Source organism: Cydia pomonella, chromosome 9 (genome assembly GCF_033807575.1).
Source record: "Cydia pomonella isolate Wapato2018A chromosome 9, ilCydPomo1, whole genome shotgun sequence".
NCBI lineage: Eukaryota > Metazoa > Arthropoda > Insecta > Lepidoptera > Tortricidae > Cydia > Cydia pomonella.
Window position 1 is genome coordinate 552,522 of NC_084711.1, and position 19,642 is coordinate 572,163.

General features: G+C 36.7%; 1 non-coding gene across 1 annotated transcript; it reads right to left on the minus strand.

The window, feature by feature from the left end:
- Positions 1-17,406: 17,406 nt before the first annotated feature.
- Trnas-uga (transfer RNA serine (anticodon UGA)) lies at positions 17,407-17,488 on the minus strand. The gene has a single exon. It is a non-coding gene; the product is annotated as a tRNA-Ser (tRNA).
- Between the last annotated feature and the right edge of the window lie 2,154 nt (positions 17,489-19,642).

Genomic DNA, 19,642 nt, shown 5'->3' on the forward strand with positions numbered 1-19,642 from the left:
GATAAAAAAACAATATGGCAGACCCGATACACCACATTGCGCGACCTTTTGAAAAAAATATGCAGCAAATGTACGACCACACTCGTTGCAAGTCAGCACCCCTCCGACATAATTGTAAAGTATGGCCGCAGGTGGTCTGGCCTTCAGCTCGTCGCGCTTAGCGTCGAGTTCTGTGAGCCGCCTGGCTTCAAACTGACGCACCTGAGTCTGCACAATATGCCTCCGACGTGGACGGTCACTGGCTAGACTCTCCCACTTCGTTGGCTCTATATAAGCTCTCTTCATATGCCGTTTCAACACATCTTTGAACCGCAAGAATTGGCCGCCTTGTTTGCGCTTTCCATCTTGCAGTTCGCAGTAGAAGATGCGTTTCGCGACTCGGCCTTGGGACATGCGGGAGACGTGACCGCACCATCGTAGCTGTCGTCTCATTAGGTAGGCCTCTATTCCAGCGACATAATAACCTAACCTAACCTAAATAATTAATATATGTATGACATGAAAAAATGTTTGTTACTTTAAGATACAGTTAGATCTCTACTAGTTAATATTATAAGAACGAAAGCAACTCTGTCTGTCTGTTACCTCATCACGGTTAAACCGATTTGTATGACCGTGATTTTATTTTTTGTAATTATTTCCGCTCAACCGATTCGTATCATTTCAGGCAATACAACCTTAGGTATACGGCCAGATTCGAAGACTGATTAAGACACGTTTAAGATCTTGGAAAGATATTTAAAAGATCGATAACTAAACGACATGTCAAAATAGACGTTTATTTCGATTCCGCTGTGATCCCAATAAGATCTATTCACGATATTTCTGACGTCAAAGTGACATTGGTTACCCGAATCGAGCTGCTTCTGTCAATTATATGACATACAAACGATATCTAAATGAGAACTTACCTAAACTTATCGTTATCGTATCTCATTCTTCGAATCAGGCCGATGGTACTAAAACCTAAGGCTTCAGTCACACTGCTAATGCAAATTATATCAATGTCCCGTTTACACTCCGGAGTGGTGCGCGGATACGTTTCAGTGTGACCAACCCATAATAGACGATATAACGAACAGACGAGTGGACACAAAAGGTCCACCCACTTAGCCAGGCGTGTTCTCATCGCCATCAAGCATAAGCGAGCAGACGACTCAAGGGGGCTACTTTACTGCGAACATCCAAATTTACCCTCAACACAAGCCTTATTGAGCTTACTGTGACTTAGTCAATTTGTGTAATAATGTCCTATAATATTATTTATGCTTTTAACTCCGCTTCTAAATTAGTTCACATGACCTAGTGCGTAAAAACTGTACATTATGGGAGATCATACTTCGGGCCCGTTGCGCCAAACCGAGTATATGTATGTATACGTATACCTATGCTTAATAACAGGTGCCTGTAATGGTTTTCCTGAATCAAACACTTGGAAAGAAAACAAACAAAATTTCCGCTACCGCACAGCTATTGCTATTGCAGCTAGCGCCTTTGGTGGCCTATCGTTATATTTATTTCTTATTTTGTCTATTTTTAATATGATTTTAGAGTTTTGTCTATGTTTCTTGGACGTACAATTGAAACCCATTCACACTTATTAAAGTATGACATTTTTAAAGTACCTTAAGAACTGGGCCGTCTTACGTGCGTTTTTGCAGCTGTGTGTACCTTGGTGGAACTTAATACTGGTTAACTTGAGCAATCGCCTGAGCTCTGTGGGCAATAGTAGTAGCTTGTACACGGTCCACGCTTCGCGTTACACGTTCTCACGGGTCACCTGCATTGTCTTTATTGTGTACTTCTAAATCTGTCACCCGCCCTTCTGTGACCTATGTCACAACCTAATTTACGCCGGTAAATGATGTCATCTAGAAAAAGCAGATTGTATACGGAGATGCATTTGACGCAGGGGACATAATGTTAAGTAACATACTAGTGGTTCTGTGAGATATAGATCTAGCGAACCCTTATGGGTCAGATATTAAAATAACCGAAACATAAATCAACGCCAAAAAAAATTATAATTATTGAACCTGCTCACCAAATTTCATGAGAATGGTTCAAGCCGGACAGACATACGAGACAATACGAAAGTTAACTATTTGGGTATTATATGTACTTATTGAGGCTTGAATAATGTATAACATGTATATTAATAAGGATACAACAAGAAAATTAGGCTTTATTTAAAGTCCCTTTAATTTTAATCTTCACAGGAAACCCGCATAACCTTAAAAAAGTTATTGACTCGAAAGTACTTCTGCCCAACCTGAAACAGAGACATTTGGTTCTCGGTTGGTAAATAATTACTTATACCTACTTGGTTACTCGTGCACTCGGAATTTAATTGACACCAATCTGATTTAGCAATTCATAAAATAAAACTGTATTTACTAAAAGCTGAAAATGCAAACAAACCCGAAATAAATAACAATTAACAAAATTAAATTATAAAATGAAATGCTTAAATTGAGGATGTCGTAAAACCTAGATACGCATCGTACGATGTTTTCTGTGTGGTTGCATTTTAAATTCGTCTCATATTTCACGTTACTTCATATTTGATTCAATGCCGCACGAGTTCAGAGTGCTGAGGTGTTATTCATTGAGCTGAACTATTATGGATCTATTGAGATTTTTATTCATTTATTATTACATAATTAATTACAATACAAAACAAAACCGTACACTCTTAAAATACACAGCACAGGTCAATTTTAACGTCGGCTGAGGGCTAAACGAGAAACACAAAAATAGAAATTTCGTCTTTTGCTGTTTTGCTGTAAGCCCTTTTGCCTAAATGCTTTGAACTTCACATGTTATATTCAATTTGGAATAAGTAATATTTTACAACACGAAAGAAAATTTTAGTTATCTTATTTTTGATGTGTCATATATGTTACATGTTTTCGCTCTATTAATTAAAGTATTACTTACATAACAATTATATTTAAAAGCTAATCTCAAGCTAATAAAATCTGCCTCGTCTACTAATAACATAAATGAACAAAAAGTCTTGATTAAAAATCCTTGCCATAACCATCTTCATAATTTTACAATTACAGCTAGGTAAGTCCAGTAAGCTCCACAAACAGATTACACAACGATGAATCGCAATTAAAGTAAAGATAAATAGGCCAATTCTGTTATAGCAAATCTGTTAAGGTTTTAATCTGATTTACAACCTTGAGTCAAGCTCGGACTTATTAGAGCGCGTGAGATGCCTTTTGAAATGAAAGAAATCAAAACAGAGGGTCCAGCCAAGATCGAAAAGGAAAAATGTATCAGGATATTCAGGATGACAGATGCGACGAAAAGTTCTTTCCTTAAATTACTTCACTTTCGATTGGCGTTTTTTTATCAACAATTGTCACTTGGCTAAACATCCAGAAGGCTTATTCTAATAGTTATAACAGTTTATGAATAGGATCTGGATTTGTTATGGATATGATCTGTTAGCCATCACCAGTGACATTGCTTCACTCACGCTCATTCGTCAAGGTCGCATCGAAATGAGATGAAAATCACATCAACTTATCTAAACAGAATTGGCCTAAGTCATGTCATAGTGTTCGCGTGCTAGCTGCGCTGAGTCAGGGCCGCAGTTCGATGCACCTGACTTGATCGAATCAGCGGTAGCCAGGTGCGCACGCGTTTCTCTGATGAAACGGTGTCATGTTTTGACAATTGCAAGCATATTGCAATTTAATATACTTATTTTTATAGTAAAGTGTTCAATTGTTTTACTGTCGTGGGTTTGAACCCCGCCTCGTACTAAGTAAGTCGCTTTTCAGTGGCCTAACGAAGAAGAAGACTTGTGGGCTGTTTCATTGCTAGCCCCCTCAGGATGTTATTTCTTTTCTTGTGAAACGAACACATGGAACACTGAAGGATGTGTTCCAATTACATATTGTTACGCAAGTGTAAAAGTACGACTAGATCGTTAATCCAGATGTTTGCTGTAGATTATGTTTTTTATGATAATATGATTCTTGCAAAAGTTTAAATTTCGTCTTCTCTATTGCATATTAATTACATATTCGATTAAGAGACTAATAGATGAAAGAACGAAGTAGGTAGGTAAGCTACCAGGCCTCAATTTCACCATCTTTTTCAATTTAAGAGCTGGGTTCTTTGCCTCTACCTTGGTCGATCCGAAACCAGCATTTTAATGTCCTGGTACGACACGGACCCTAAATACTCCTTTTTCTTGACTCATATAGCTTTTGCCTGGTCTTCCCCTCCCTTTCCTTCCATTTATTTTCCCTTCTATGATGTTTCTGATAAAGGAGTCGAGTCGTAACAGGTGGCCGATTAATTTTCTTCTATTCCTTATTAGGAAAGCTCATTAAGCTTCCCTTTTCCTTCACTCTATTTAAGACGGCTTCATTGGTAACTCTTTCTGCTGAAAGTATCCCTTCCATCCTTATTTCACCATGCTGGCACTTATCGCCTAACATTGATAACTCAATTAAGCTGCAGAGATAACTAATACCCCTTGCAAACAAGTTTAAGGGTCAGTTATCTCTGCAGCTGCTGGCACAAATAGTACCTAAACATTCACGCTTACCAACCCCGAAATGTACAGGAAATTAAAAATGTCAGGTGTTCGTCAAGTTGGTGACATAGCCACCTGGACCGACCATACCTCAAGATTCACATAGTGATCCGTCATGTTATGATTTAGGCAAGTGTTATGCAAGTGTAACAATGGCATCAGCGTCATACGCGTGCGCGTGACGCACGACAATAGAATGCAATGCCTACTAAGTATATTTACTTTAGGCTTTATTATTTTTGCGCGGCATCTTTTATCGAATTCCCAAAACAAAGGAGATTTTAATTTAGTTTTAAGACATATCTTTGTTATTAAATTAGTAATAGTATTTTGTATTTGTTGTGATTTAAATGTTGAATTTCTCGAATTTACTATAATGTGACAAGAGGAGAGGACCTAAGTATGTTAAATAAACCGGCTAAGAGCAGGCAGGCAGGCAGGCAGGCAGGCAGGCAGGCAGGCAGGCAGGCGGGCTCGGGCTCGGACGGACGGACGGACGGACGGACGGACGGACGGACGGACGGACGGACGGACGGACGGACGGACATGGCGAAACTATAAGGGTTCCTAGTTGACTTCGGAACCCTAAAAATGTACAATAGCATAAATATCGACGCATAAAATCTGTCTAAAAACGTTGTTTTTACACTAGGATTGTCCTCAACAGTATAACTGATGTATGCTTATAGCATAATGTAGAAAATACTTCTAGACGAGACAGACGTAACTCTATAGATGGTTTCATACAAGATGTGTGAATTAATACGCCATCATATGTTCGGGATTATTCGATTTCACCTTACGTCGCATTGCTGCCACGGAAGAAATGAGTGTGTCTTAAATCAGTACCCACGTGTTTCCCGAGACCTCTAAGAGAAGTAAACACCTCTCCAGGAAATGTACGCAATTATATAAATAAGAAAAACATAAGCAGCCAGACTTATTTTATCGCGCGAGAAAGCGTTTGGCGCCGCCTGACATAAAACCGTTTACGATATTTCGGAAATAAAACGCAACAGTAAATAATTAATTGACATGACCTGCCTATACGATAACCGGTTCCATCTGAGGAGTTGAGCTTTCGTCCTTAATATTGACCCGTTAAGGCAAGATGGACCCATACTATACCAATTTGTGGTTTCCGATTGATTATATCATATCTATCACACATAAATATATGTTAAGAAAAGTTGAAAGGATACCTAACAGAAGATACAAAAGGGTTTTTAAAGGTTTAATTAATGAAAACTACTGTATGGTATCTCTCGTGTCCGTCTGCTTCGCTCTTCTGGCAATCTATCTCTGTCTATACCATCTCACCGAACTGTTTACATGTCCGATTCTTTCTCTATTCAGGCAGCTCGCCTTTGGAATAGTCTCCCTTTCAAGATTAGACAGTGTCCGAACAGGTTTGCTTTTAAAAAATCCTTAAGTGAGCACTTTGCTGGCAGTACTGGAAAATCTTAGTGTTTCTGCTTTGTAAGTTCATCTGACTTCATATATATGTATGTATATGTATTGGTATCAATATTATGTATATATATGTATGTTTATGTTTGAGTATTTCTTATAATTGTATTGTGTTCGTACATGTACCTAATTGTATCATCTACCTCATGTTTTTGCACCGCCTACAACTTATCTGCTTTGCTTAGGTAAAGGTTAACTGGTAGAGAATTCCTTACGGCATTAAGTTTGCCTATTGTACATGGTGTTTTCTTATGTGCAACAAAGATTGAACATGATCATTTTAAGTAAAGAAATATCTCAAACGCCCAGTGTCACATTGTCCCCTTACCGACAATAATATGGAAAATATTAATATGGCATAATAATTAGTGTAAAATATTATATGACTCGAAAACGGCTAAGACTTTGTAGTCTTAGTAAGTACTCTCAGTTTTTTTCTATCGTTCGCCTACAGTGCAGTCTTTTTTAGATAACTTTGCAAATAACTATGGCATCATTTCAATACCAAATCTATCGGTATTTTTGAGAATCATCGTTTTAAAAAGGTCAAGTGATGTAACTGATGATTTTAAATACCATCCTAATTATGTGATTTAGCCGCGTTGCGCAAAGCGAGATTTATGTAAGCTGAATTAAAATCTAGTCTAGGTAGCAACAGAAGACACAGGCGGGCTTCTTTTAGCGTCAAAAAGTGAAAAAGGAAATAACCAATGTTATCAAGTTGTTTATGATTGAAATAAAAAGAGTTTTGAGATATGAAGTAGAAATGTTTTAATTTTTTATCCAGTGAAGTTCATCGAAAAATGTAACGAATTTTCGATTTGTTTTAAAAGTAGGTGCTTACCGGAAAAAGCGAATTACAAAATCACATATTATAATTTTTTCTAGCATCTAGCCTTATGTTACGCGTGATTATGGATCACAGATTCACAGACAGGTCGAAAACGTCGAAATGTCATCTAGCTTAATCCATTACGAAAACAGTAAACCAATATTGGCAATATTGTCATCTAGCTTAAGAGGCTGTCAACACCCAGTGTCCTTGAAATTGATGTTACTTAAACAGTTTTTTAAGAAAGACTATTTGTTTTAGTCAAGTAAGAAAAATATATGTTCATATTAATTATATTTCAAAGACCGTGGTTGTACTCGATACATGATTGAACGAAATCGGCTCGATAGAAAATAATTGCAAAGATTGGTCTTAAAATCACAATTAAACGGTTCTATGTCTTTATTGTTTTGACTTATGGGTCTGAAATAAAAATTACAATTTCAAAACATTTATATCTAAACCGCTATTAAGTAAAATATTACATATCCACTTTTTTTTATTTAAATATTTTTCTTATTATTCCCTTGCCCAGGCCCAGTAACATGCGACAGTGCTATCTCATTTACTCCTATACAAATAGACAGTGTGCGCGCTTTAGGTATTGACAGCCTCTTAAGTTTAAAACTTAAAATGGAGATTAGTCACATTTTACCCGGGTATGTCCTTAAACTACGTCCAAAAGATAGGTATGATATGATATGATACGATTTATTTATCTCACAATATACAATTTCACTTAAAACTACGCGTGGTAAATTCTTAGGAATTTATATTGTGATTGTCAGTTTGTCTTACTTTATATACATAGGAAAAACATGTGACAATTAATAATTCATTTAAAATTACTAAAGTTTTTAAATTTCAATTGTATAAATAAATTCACCAAGAACGGGTCATCATTAAGGTAGAAAATAAATAGTAACAGTTACAGAAATAATGTCAGCATAAGAAATAATGTCACCATTAGGGTCGTTATTTAGCTAACAATGAAGTAAATTATAGTAAATCTTAAAATACAGATGTCGACAATGTGCTTACTATTTAAATAAATCTAATTGGTAATGTCATAAAACTCTATTATACAATACAATGGGTTATCCAATAAAAAGTTTCTCAAACGGCTCTTAAATGTATGGGCAATGTGAATGTCATCTCGCCTTGTGTGGTAGGGCACAGCACAGCAGATGTAATTCCAGATCTAGAGCAGAGCCCAACTGGGGAAGTACCTCCACCTTACAGAAAACCGCAGCCAAATAACACTTGACCCTTCTCATAGTGTTGTGTTCCTGCCGGTGAGTAAGGTTGCCAGAGCTCAACGAGGGGGGGGGGGGTTCGGGGCGGCAACGCGCATGTAAGTCCTCTGGAGTTGCAGGTGTACATAGGCTCTACGGAGACTGCTTACCATCAGGCAGGCCGTATGCTTGTTTGCCACTGACGTAGTATAAAAAAAAAAACAAAAAAAAAAAAAAAAAAAACTTCGTTTTTGATGACTGTATCACATCGCTTATACTGTGTGTTTTTAATAGAATCGCAAATAAAAGAAAACAGTGCCACGAAACAATTTTTTTTTTTAATATTAAAGCTAATATTTAAAAAAACATTACTAAACTAAACTAACAGTGCCATAAATTTTTTTCGAGCAGCAATGTATTACTTACTTCCGTATGCATCACTTGCGACAGGTGTGATATTGCGTCAGTAAGTGCGACATTTTAAATAATATCAATGTTTTGATAGATTTCGTGCTGAATTATTTTATAACGAAAAATAAAAGACGTATATATTTAGTAAAGCACTTGGAATAGATAGTCCCCTTGTAAAACAAATAACTATTTATTTCGGGGATGAGAATATTATTCGTTTAGAAAGTTGGGAACCCCTGGCTTAAGGATTAAGACATTCGATATATGTGTTAATCTAATGTTAATCGTTCAGATTTGTAGGATTGTTGTTGTGGTCCACTTTCAACCATTTCAGATAACAATAATTTTAATATGACTTCCTCTTTTAGAAATATAATTTCACTATAACAACGTGATATAATATGATGTATTATCAATGAATAAGATAACAATGACTTACTCTTTTAGAAATATAATTTCACTATTATACAGAACTTATGACCTGACTGAGTACATACGTATGTAGCGACTTAGCCAGGTCATAAGTTCTGTCACAACGGTTTTTACTGATAAAAAAGTGACGGGTACAGATTCCTTATTATGTGTATCGTTTAAAAGCTTAATTAATAATGAATAATTAACAATATACTTTAACGTAATTTGCTGTCGCAGTTTTGGATAATTATAGGTTATATTCGAAAAAAGGCATAAATAAACACGTCAAAAAAGAATCTACCTGTTCAAGATGATTATTGACCACTATTTACTTATTTTTCTCTTTAAGACAATTAAGACGAAAGTGGACAAACGTAATCCTCATTTTACTTTCTGGTTATTAACATTATTATATATTAACATTATCATTATCGGCTTGACTCCTTGGCGTTGCGTAGAGATGTGGCCTCGCTCTGCATTTTCTATCGCATGTACAACGGGGAGTGCTCCGAGGAATTGTTCGGATTAATCCCTGCCGCTTCTTTTCGCCATCGCCCTACGCGACAACATTTCTATCCTCACCACTTAGATGGTTGGCAGTCCTCAACTGTGCGTTTCTCCTGGAACTTTCTGCCTCGCACAGCTAAACTGTGGAATGAACTGTCGCCTGTGGTACTTCCGGACCGATACGAACTTCAAACCTTCAAGAAAAGAGCATGCCCCCATCTTAAAGGCCGGCAACGCACTTACAACTCCTCTGGTGTTGCAGGTGTCTATGGGCGGCAGTAATCGCTTACCATCAGGTGATCCGTCTGCACGTTTGCCTCCTCTACCATAAAAAAAAAGTCACTTCATAGTAAAACATTATTTTAGGTGATACTATACCATCTGTATATTTTTGTTTTTCAACTTTTATCGTTAGCCAAAACAAACGGATATAATTTATTGGAACATGAATAAAACAATAAATAGCCCACTCGTATGATCGTGTTGCGGTCGCGGTCGCTCCGCACATGAAGCATTGTGCTTAAAAGTGGTTGTTCCATACGCTGAAACTGTTAAATGTGTATAACGTTGACAGTCTGCGGTTTGCTGAATAAATTATATTATTGTTATTTTATGATAGGAATGAAATAAATACGAAGAATAGCATAGTGAGTTTCCTAACGAAACCTGTGATCTGAGATTCTTCCTTTTTTCCTTAAAATTGAAAGTACCATGAGGTTCCTCAATATACGATACGATTCTCTACCTGACAGCTGTCAATATCAAGTTATCAAACGCCTCATACCTACAGGGTGTACTGAATCATCAGTACTTAAACCCATCACCCTACTATCTGGTTAAGTCACAGTCGAGTAAAATGTTTATATTGGTGTAGATCATGTACCTTACAAATGTATAGACAAAAGTGGAATTGATATTTCTCCGAGTTTCCTATTAAGCGAATGTCCCCTGGAAGTGTATAAGCGCTAAACCTATATTCAGCAAGTATTTTCTATAACAAGATGTAGTTTTTTCCCAAAGATATCTAGAACTTTTTGGTGTAGAATTTAATAAGCTTTACTGTTGTCTTGCATCATATTTTCCTAGATAACGTAAATGTTGAGTAAAACGCGAATTTCTCCTGGATGGTACACATTTTCCAAGATGGCTGCGCTACCTCAAGGTCCCCAAATGTGAAATGGCATGGACATGAATAAGGGGCCTTTAATTTACATACATACCAAATTTCATGACTGTTCCAGAGATTTCGTGGTTGATCCTAATCCGACTGTGCTACATGGTTGAGACTTACTTTTTTTGGCCTGTAACATAAGGGCGCGTGACGAGATTAAGTTTTTTTTTGTGACTAACTAGTTTAGTTTTAAAGTAATTTAGGTATTTCAAAGAACCCCAATAAATAAAATAATGTTCAACTATAACTTTTCAAATGACCCCTGTTCCACATCGCTAAACACCCACAAGGGGCTTACAACGCAATAACCGATGCTCAAAGGTTTTTGCCGCCACAAGCCGGATTCAATATCTTTTGTTTGAGTTGGAAATCCTATCACGTAAGACATGATCGGGGTTTCAAGTGCAAGATGGTGCCAAAGTAAAGACGAGTAAGTTACGTACATATCGAATGTCAAAGCGTGACGTAGGTTCAGAGGGCCTACCGCGAACCACGTTCGACGTGTTGCCTCTCTGTCGCACTTGTAAATTCGTACGTTAGTGTGACAGGGAGACAACCAGTTGAACGTGGTTCGCGGTAGGCCCTCAGATAATGGAATGGCTAATAGTACGAGATAGTACAACTCAATGGTATAGTTTAAAAACTACAAGTATAAGATACTATGTATAAGCTACACTAAATTGCACAGTAAAACAATTTCAGACCCAATACATAAAACTCTTAACTAACAATACTCTTATAAACAACTGTACAAGTCCAGATCACGCGAGGCTTTTGGCGGTCGAAGCCCGGGAAGCCGGCTTCTTGCTACATGCCCATCCTTCACCTAATACTGGTACTTTCTTGGATCCGACCTCCCTAAGAGTGCCTGCTCTTCTTAAGCCGACTGGCATTATCAGGGATGATGGCAAGAGGCCTGATGGGGTGGTAGTGGAGTGGGATACTACCTGCGTAGACACACTGTCACCGCCTCCAACGGACTAATGTAAAAAGAATGCGCCGGAATTTTGAAACGTAATAAATATAAGAGCCTCGTTAGAGAGTACCAGAGTATCATTTTATAGCATTTGGCGTTAAACTCTAAGTCCGTGGGGTCCCAGCGCGCATTATTACATTATATTATATTGATAATTGATGTAATAAAAAGCCGGAAACACCAAAACTTGATCGCATATGAGAGTCATTGAAAGATCGATGATTTAGCAATTTAACAGAACTTGACAAAAAGTGGATAACTCCAAACAAAAAAAAACAGTTTCCGACTTGATTCACTTCTAATTAATTTTATTTCTTTAATTTGAGATATGTGAGTGTCCATGTAACACCGTCCCAACCTATATCACTTTTTTCCATGGAGGTTGTAAACAAAACCTGTGTATATACGTATAAAATGTCATTTCTGCGTTCTACTAGATGGGATAGTATTTGTAAATTTTATCAGCTTCCCTCTAACTTTAAAAGACACATTACTTGTTTACACATACTCTGCCCCCGCTCATCGATCCATCGGCCCCCGCCCTGAGGACGTGTTGCGGGAAACATCCGTCCACGCTTGTAGCCCAAAAACTGATAGACAGAGCACATATTCTACTTTTTAGAATTCCGTAGCCAAAATGGCAAAGCGGGATTAGTTATAGTTATAGATCAATAGATATAGTCTAGTTTTATTTTCATACTACTAAACTAAAATATGGATCATGTAGACAGGTCTGAAACAAAGCATTATTATTTGTTTAACTGTACGCCATATACTTCGTAGTCGGTAGCGGTCAAAGAGATTTTCCGTTAATCAGCAAGCAAGACCAACTCACATTTTGCGAGTTTTTCTTAACGATTTTCCTACAAGTTCTGTGAAGTTCAATGCTCGAACTTGTTCAAGTCAAATATACATTAATTACAAAGTTTCCTCGGATAGTATTTCTTTGTAAAAGGCTTTTTGTTCTTAATGGGAAATGTGATACGGTTCAGCCCAGCCTTTTGATATCAGTATTTGAATAAAGGATGTCAATTATTGCTCTTTAGCGAAAGTCCTTTTGATTTTGTAAATAGTTTTATTCCTCGGGTGCCCGTTACATACTTGAAGGGAAAGGAACTGAATTGTATCAGTTATGTACTTTTATAAGTAGAATGATACGGTAGTATGCATGTATTTCATTATTGAACATAAACAGGTTAACATAAAACACACAAAACAAAACAAAAAAATGGTCATTCTAGTATCTAAATTGGCCAATCAATGTAATTTTATTATTTGGCATATAAATACATTCACTTATAATTGCGCGAGCGCAGCTGTTTTAACACGTGCCGTACAAGTCATACAGCCTACATCGTCAGCATGCGATGGTCACTGCTGACTTAAGGCCGAAGCACACCAGGCACGGCTCCGGCTCTGTGTAAACACGCGCGTGCACACGATAGTGTTAGGAGGTAGTGTAGCAGTAGTGTTGTCAGTAATACGCGCCTGTAAAAATCACATTTTCATCCCCATAATGAATTGAATTCCAATAAATATTTTTAGTGGAGGTTTACAACATTGACATAATATTACAGGAGGGCCCAAAAATAGGTACATTGACACAGAATTTTTACTGTTTAATATTGATGATCACTTTCACAAACAAACCTACAAGAGGACATTTTGAAAATAATTATTTTTTTAGTTAAATGACTGCAGTTTTAATTTTTAAAAAAATGATGTTACTATAAATGTTGTATTGACTTGTAAAAGAGCCCTTGAGGCCTACTTGCAGAATACATATTTGAATTTTGAAATTTGAGTATTTAGTCTATCACTTTCACCTAATAGCCTAGTTAATTTTAGATTCCATCAACACTTAATCGACCGAACACCCTGGCGGGTGCCGCCTGCATGCGTCCCATGACAAGGGCAAGGGCAGCATCCGCTCGGTGTACTCCTTACCTCTCATAAAGTATCAAAAAGGCCTCCACCGCCGGCGGCTCTACGCACCCCTCCCAAATGTCCGAAACGCCATTGTTTCGTGATGCGTAAAGAAAGTTATAGTACTTACATATTATTTAGTTATTTACACAATGATATATCTGTATGCCACGGGTCGTCAGCCTGCCAATTTGCCAAATCAACACTCGGGGATTCCCCGACAAGTGCAACTAAAGCTAGACTGTATGTAGGCCGTGCAAGAATCATATTACATTTAAAAATGTCGTAATTTTATTATTTTATTCAAGTGTCTGCCTGTCCGTCCACCTATTCTGCAATTTCATTCCTGACATGCAATACAATATAGTACAAGCATCGAAGAGAAGAGAGCTCAACGAGGGGGGGTCGGGTTTGGGGTCGGCAACGCGCATGTGACTCCTCTGGAGTTGCGGGCGTACATAGGCTACGGAGACTGCTTACCATCAGGCGGGCCGTATGCTTGTTTGCCACCGAGGTAGTATTAAAAAAAAAAATACGGGTGTAGGTACCTACACATTCAGAACTGTGTATGCCTTTTCTCTTTTTTTAAAGCTATAAGTAGTAAAGAATGTTTCAAAACAAGAATAAAATGTAAAATTAATTTCTCTCTAACGGAACCATTGTATTTAATAAAATTTTCATCCCGTTTTTCTTCCACTTTTCCTCACTTGAGTTGAGGCTATGGTCAGTCCTTATGTGTTAATATGAAAAATTACTTGCTAAAAATTAAAATAATTAAAAGCAACTACTTGATAACATATGTTTTATTTCTGATTACAGCCATTTCAAATAAAAAAACCTTTTTTTAATCGTAACACAAGCTCATCTAAAATATGCGACCTCACTGAAACAGCGCCCGAGCTTTCGTCGCCTCTCCGCGAAAAATACCGCCCGCTTAACCCACTTAGCCTTCACAAACAAATCTCAACCTTACATCATTCACTTTAGACACACTTTGCTAAAGCTGAATAGTTTACCGTTGTAAGAACTCTACATAAACCGCTTTAGACTGTATTTGCACTCTTCGAAAATAGCTTTTAGCTTGTAGAGTTTGAGGAAAATTGTAAAACCTTCCGTAAAAAAATTCAAGAGTTCAACAACACCGAAAGTTTTCAGAGTAATAAATTAACACTGGTTGGAATATAAATAACTGGCTTATAAAAATAAGGATGAAGTATTTTGCACCAAGATTGCATGCTTACAACAACACAAAAACAAATGTACCTACTTGTTGGAATATGAAAACATAAAATGTACTTTAACCATCCTTAGGGGATGAGTTCCGGATATAAAGTAGTCTTATGTTTCATTCCAGCCTATAACCTATTTGTGTGTCCATTCAAATCCGTATAGCCATTTACTATGATTGAACAACTACCATTCAAACATTTAAATAAGTATTCAAATTTTCCCACTTATAAAATAAGTACGTAGATGATATCCGACGCCCGTACAGTGGAGTTCATAAATACAGGTGTTTATTTAGTCACCTGCAATAATTTACGGGATGAATATATAGTTCATAGTGAGCAAATTTTACTATGGAACTAATCCCGAAATCGCGAAAAAAAAAATACTTTCCCAATAGAAAAATGTCAAGGTTAGACAGCCAAAATGTATGAAACAACCAATTTTTTTTTCGCTCTTTCCGGATTGGTCCCGTAGTAAAAGTTGCTCAGTATGACCTATATATATATACACCCCGTAAATTATTGCACGTGACTAAATAAAAACCCATATGTGTACACATTTCTTCTACAATAATGTGAAAAAATGTATATATTCGTACATATTTATGAACTCAACTGCACCTACTGGTGTACATACACTACCTCTCTACTATCTGTGTAATGTTCTAGCAAAATCAATGATTCTGATTCCTACAGATAGGCACAGGTCATCTTTGTATTTTAGGCAGAATTTCTAAAATTATTTATATGCACTAAACAGAAAGAGTAGACAACACTAAGTAGGTATACTCGTACTTTATGTAAAGCAAATAATTATCTGGTTTTAGGAATTTAGAATAAGTAAGTACCTACGTAATTAGTGAGCTATTTCAATAACAATGCATAGATGATAAGTTAAAGTAAACACGGCATTAAAATAAAGTTACTATTAATTAATGAATTAAATATCTGCCTTAAACCGGTACGCTACATTACAATTAACTGTTTACAGCTTCTAAACCACAGAAAATATCACTCTGATGACAAAACTCTGATGCATAATAATAATATATGTTGTTATTTTATTAAACGGGACTTATTAATAGATTACTTACCTCCGACGTTTCGAGGGTTTTCTAGTGTGCAAAACGTTCAAGTTGACCAAGATAAGACCAAGTGCGGGTAATTCGAAAAACTCGCGCAGCTAAAAGATGTTGATGTCAACTTTAGTCAGTATTCTCCGAGAGCACAGGCACAATGCCGGTCTTAAAACGTCGGAGGTAATTTTAAACCTTCATACACGATTAAGTCCCGCTTAAGTTAATATTGTAAATAATAATGTGTAAAGTTTAAATCAGTGTTTTATCATATGTTCTCGTAAATAAACTTTTAATCAATTAATCAATCATCAAATCTTTACATTATTTTATAATTTAATTTTTTGTATTTTTTTCTTTAAATCAAATAATATAGCTATTAGCTATGTTGCTCATAATTATATTTATTTTAAGACTGTTTGTTTCTCAATAAATTAAAAAAAATATCTGGGAGACCGTGCTTTGCTCGGAAAACATATAAAAACCAAAAAATGCGTTTTTAGGGTTCCGTGCCCAAAGGGTAAAACGGAACCCTATTAATAAGACTCCGCTGTCCGTCCATCCGTCCGTCCGTCCGTCCGTCTGTCACCAGGCTGTATCTCATGAACCGTGATACTACAGTTGAAATTTTCACAGATGATGTATTTCTGTTGCCGCTAATAACAACAAATACGGAACCCTCAGTGGGCGAGTCCGACTCGCACTTGGCCGGTTTTTTCCAGAGATTAGACCCAGCTAGATCGATCTTTCGGCCCCGAAAATCCCCATATAGCAAATTTCATCGAAATCGTTAGAGCCGTTTCCTAGATCCTCGAATTCTTCTTTGATTCAAAAGGTAGGAAAGAATGAGTGGGTACCCTATTAATTGGCAAATCGAATCATCTGTGATATAAAATACAGTTACGACGTCAAATATCTTCTTGGAATCTGATTCATAGCTGCAGAATTTACTCCGCCATCTTTCCTAGAACCAATGATATTTTAACTGGTTTCATTTGGTATTTTCCTGTTACTGTAATTTTTAAATTTAACTATTTTTGGACTGTTTTTTATCTTTTGATTGTTTTTTGAATGTGACTAGTTATTTTGGAACTTTATTTTGTTGTCATAGAGTTTTAGATGCTGAGTAAGTGCTATCCTTCATTTATGTTGTAATGTTTCTCTGTAAACAACTACTGCTCCCGTTTCCTTTTCGACACCTATTTTTCGGATTCCGTAGCCAAATGGCAAAAAACGGAACCCTTATGGATTCGTCATGTCTGTCTGTCTGTCCGCCCGTATGTCACAGACACTGTTTTCCGAAACTATAAGAACTATACTGTTGAAACTTGGTAAGTAGATGTATTCTGTAAACCGCATTAAGATTTTCACACAAAAATAGAAAAAAAACCAATAAATTTTGGGGGTTTCCCATACTTAGAACTGAAACTCAAAATTGGCGCCAATATTCAATTATTTATATTTAGGTATGTAACTAGGTACTTACATTTATTTTGTTACCTAAGCTATGAGTAAGCACCAAATCGCTTTTGTAGACTAATCACAATTACACATGACATTAAACACAAAAAATATGGAAAAATAAAATAAAAATAAATCGCTGAGGACAGGATTCGAACCTGCGCGGGTATAACCCATTGGATTTCAAGTCCAACTCCTTAACCACTCGGACACCTCAGCTGTGGCGGAGCCGGCGAAATAGTGAGTCACTTCTTACAGCCAATGACGTCACAACAACAGCTAGGCCATTGACAAACCTATCGTATATCGTGTCAAGTGTATTAACTAGTATAACTTAGTCTTAAAACCCGTAGCGATACGTAATCGAAGGTCAGAATTTATATACTGGTCAATTCTATTATACTATTTGGCTACTGTTGTTAATAAATAGCTGTTTCATGATAAGCGACGTCATAAGCTGATAACGTAGTCGTAGAGTAGAATAAATAGTACTTGTATTGAAATTAAATTAGAGTCATTCAGTACATATTGTCATCATTTGTTTACTGTTCTACGTTGTAACTGGGATTTTTATTAATTAAGGTTTTGGTTTCTTGGTTGAGAGAGGGAGAGAATTCAATTCAATTAGAATTCAATTCGAATAGTAGTCTGCTATTTATCAAAATAAAAGGACTAGAATCTAGAAGAAGAACAGCTAACCCTCTTTTGCGCATATCCTTCTTTTTGTCAATTGAACACTACTCATACTATGGAAGGTAGAGGCAAGGAACAGAATCTCCATATACCAAAAAGTGTCCGACAAAAAACCATAAATACGCTACAATACCTAGAATAGCTAAAAAAATCTAATCATAGACAGCGCACTTCACTCCGTCAATAACGCCTAGGTTCTTAGCTAGGTACTCTAGCGCTACTCTGGAGAGATTTGGAACTATTATTTATAGCTGACAGCTGGACACTTTTGCAACAATTCTGCCTAAGGAGTTTCTGTTACTTGCCTCTACCTTCCATAACTCGGAGATTGTATGCAATGACATATTAATCGAATCTTGGTCAAGTTGATCATGTTTGAGATTTTTTTTGTTGTTTAATGTTTATGATATAGGAGGTATAAAAGCAGACGAATCGCGTGATGGTAAGCAATTACCGTCTCCCACGAACACCTGCAACACCAGAGGGAAAGAGTAGAGTTGCCGTGTTCGAGAGAGTAAAAATGTGAGCATAGTTTAGATGTAATGCAGCTGAACATAGAGGATTTTGATGATGACAAATGTCAAGTCGATTTTTTTTTTCTTTCAAAACTGCCGGTCTGGCAGCGCATACTTGATCACTGCTGAGTATTAACCTCGTGTGTGAGTTGTCGAAGAGAAGCTTATGCGAATATGCCATTTAATGAATTACTAATTCGTCATGTGGCCAGAAAATTTTGCAGCTCGCTGTACTCCACTCACCTCCGGTCCTACGCTAGCAAAGAATAAGTAGGCTATACTTGTTAGAAAGGTCGCAGGTCACGCCTCACTTCGGTTGTCGGACTCTTCCAATCACAACGTGGCGATTGCTCTATCTTATCACGTCGATAGCCGCTTCCATCAAACGCCTGATATTTAGGCACCTACAAAAGTGGTGTTATATTTACGGGACTTGTTGTTGAGTCCACGCTAATTTGCGCAAACTTGGCAGTAACAATGCATAGATACTTAAAACTTAGCGCCGACTCTAGACAACTTCGTAAAATCCTCTAACATAACTTGCTTACTTGAATCATACGTCATCTTCTTTATGACATGCTATTTTTCCACAAACTTCTCCACTCCAAAATTGAGTCCCCCAATACTGTTCCTTGTTACATTTAATACGCGGTTCAGGTCCCGTGCTCCAAAGACTTTTGTTCTACAAATGTATAGAAATAATACTTCATTTTACAACCCTACTGCAAGAATGTGCCGTCAGTACAACGATCTAAGCATACCTAGTCATATTGATAATTTTAACTCGAGATTCGCCATCTTTCGGAAACAGGTAAGGGAAGTTCTTTGGCATCGAACACCATCACCTACGTTAAGTTTCTATTAATCTTACATGTGTTTCAATCTCACCTTATTTGCCTTATTTTCTTCATACGAATTATGTTTTGTGTCTAAAATTGTTTTATTATATAATAAAATTTAGTTTAGTATAATTGTAGTTTTCGCTCTATAATATGTATTTCATGCTGCGCATACATGCTTTGGATGGCATTCCCACCCAAAACCTCTACTTAAAATAATTATTTCATATAATAAATGATATCTGTTTTGTGTTCCTAATAAATAAAATAAAATTACTTTCATTATTTAATTTTACTAGTTTTACTACAGAGACGTAGACCAATTT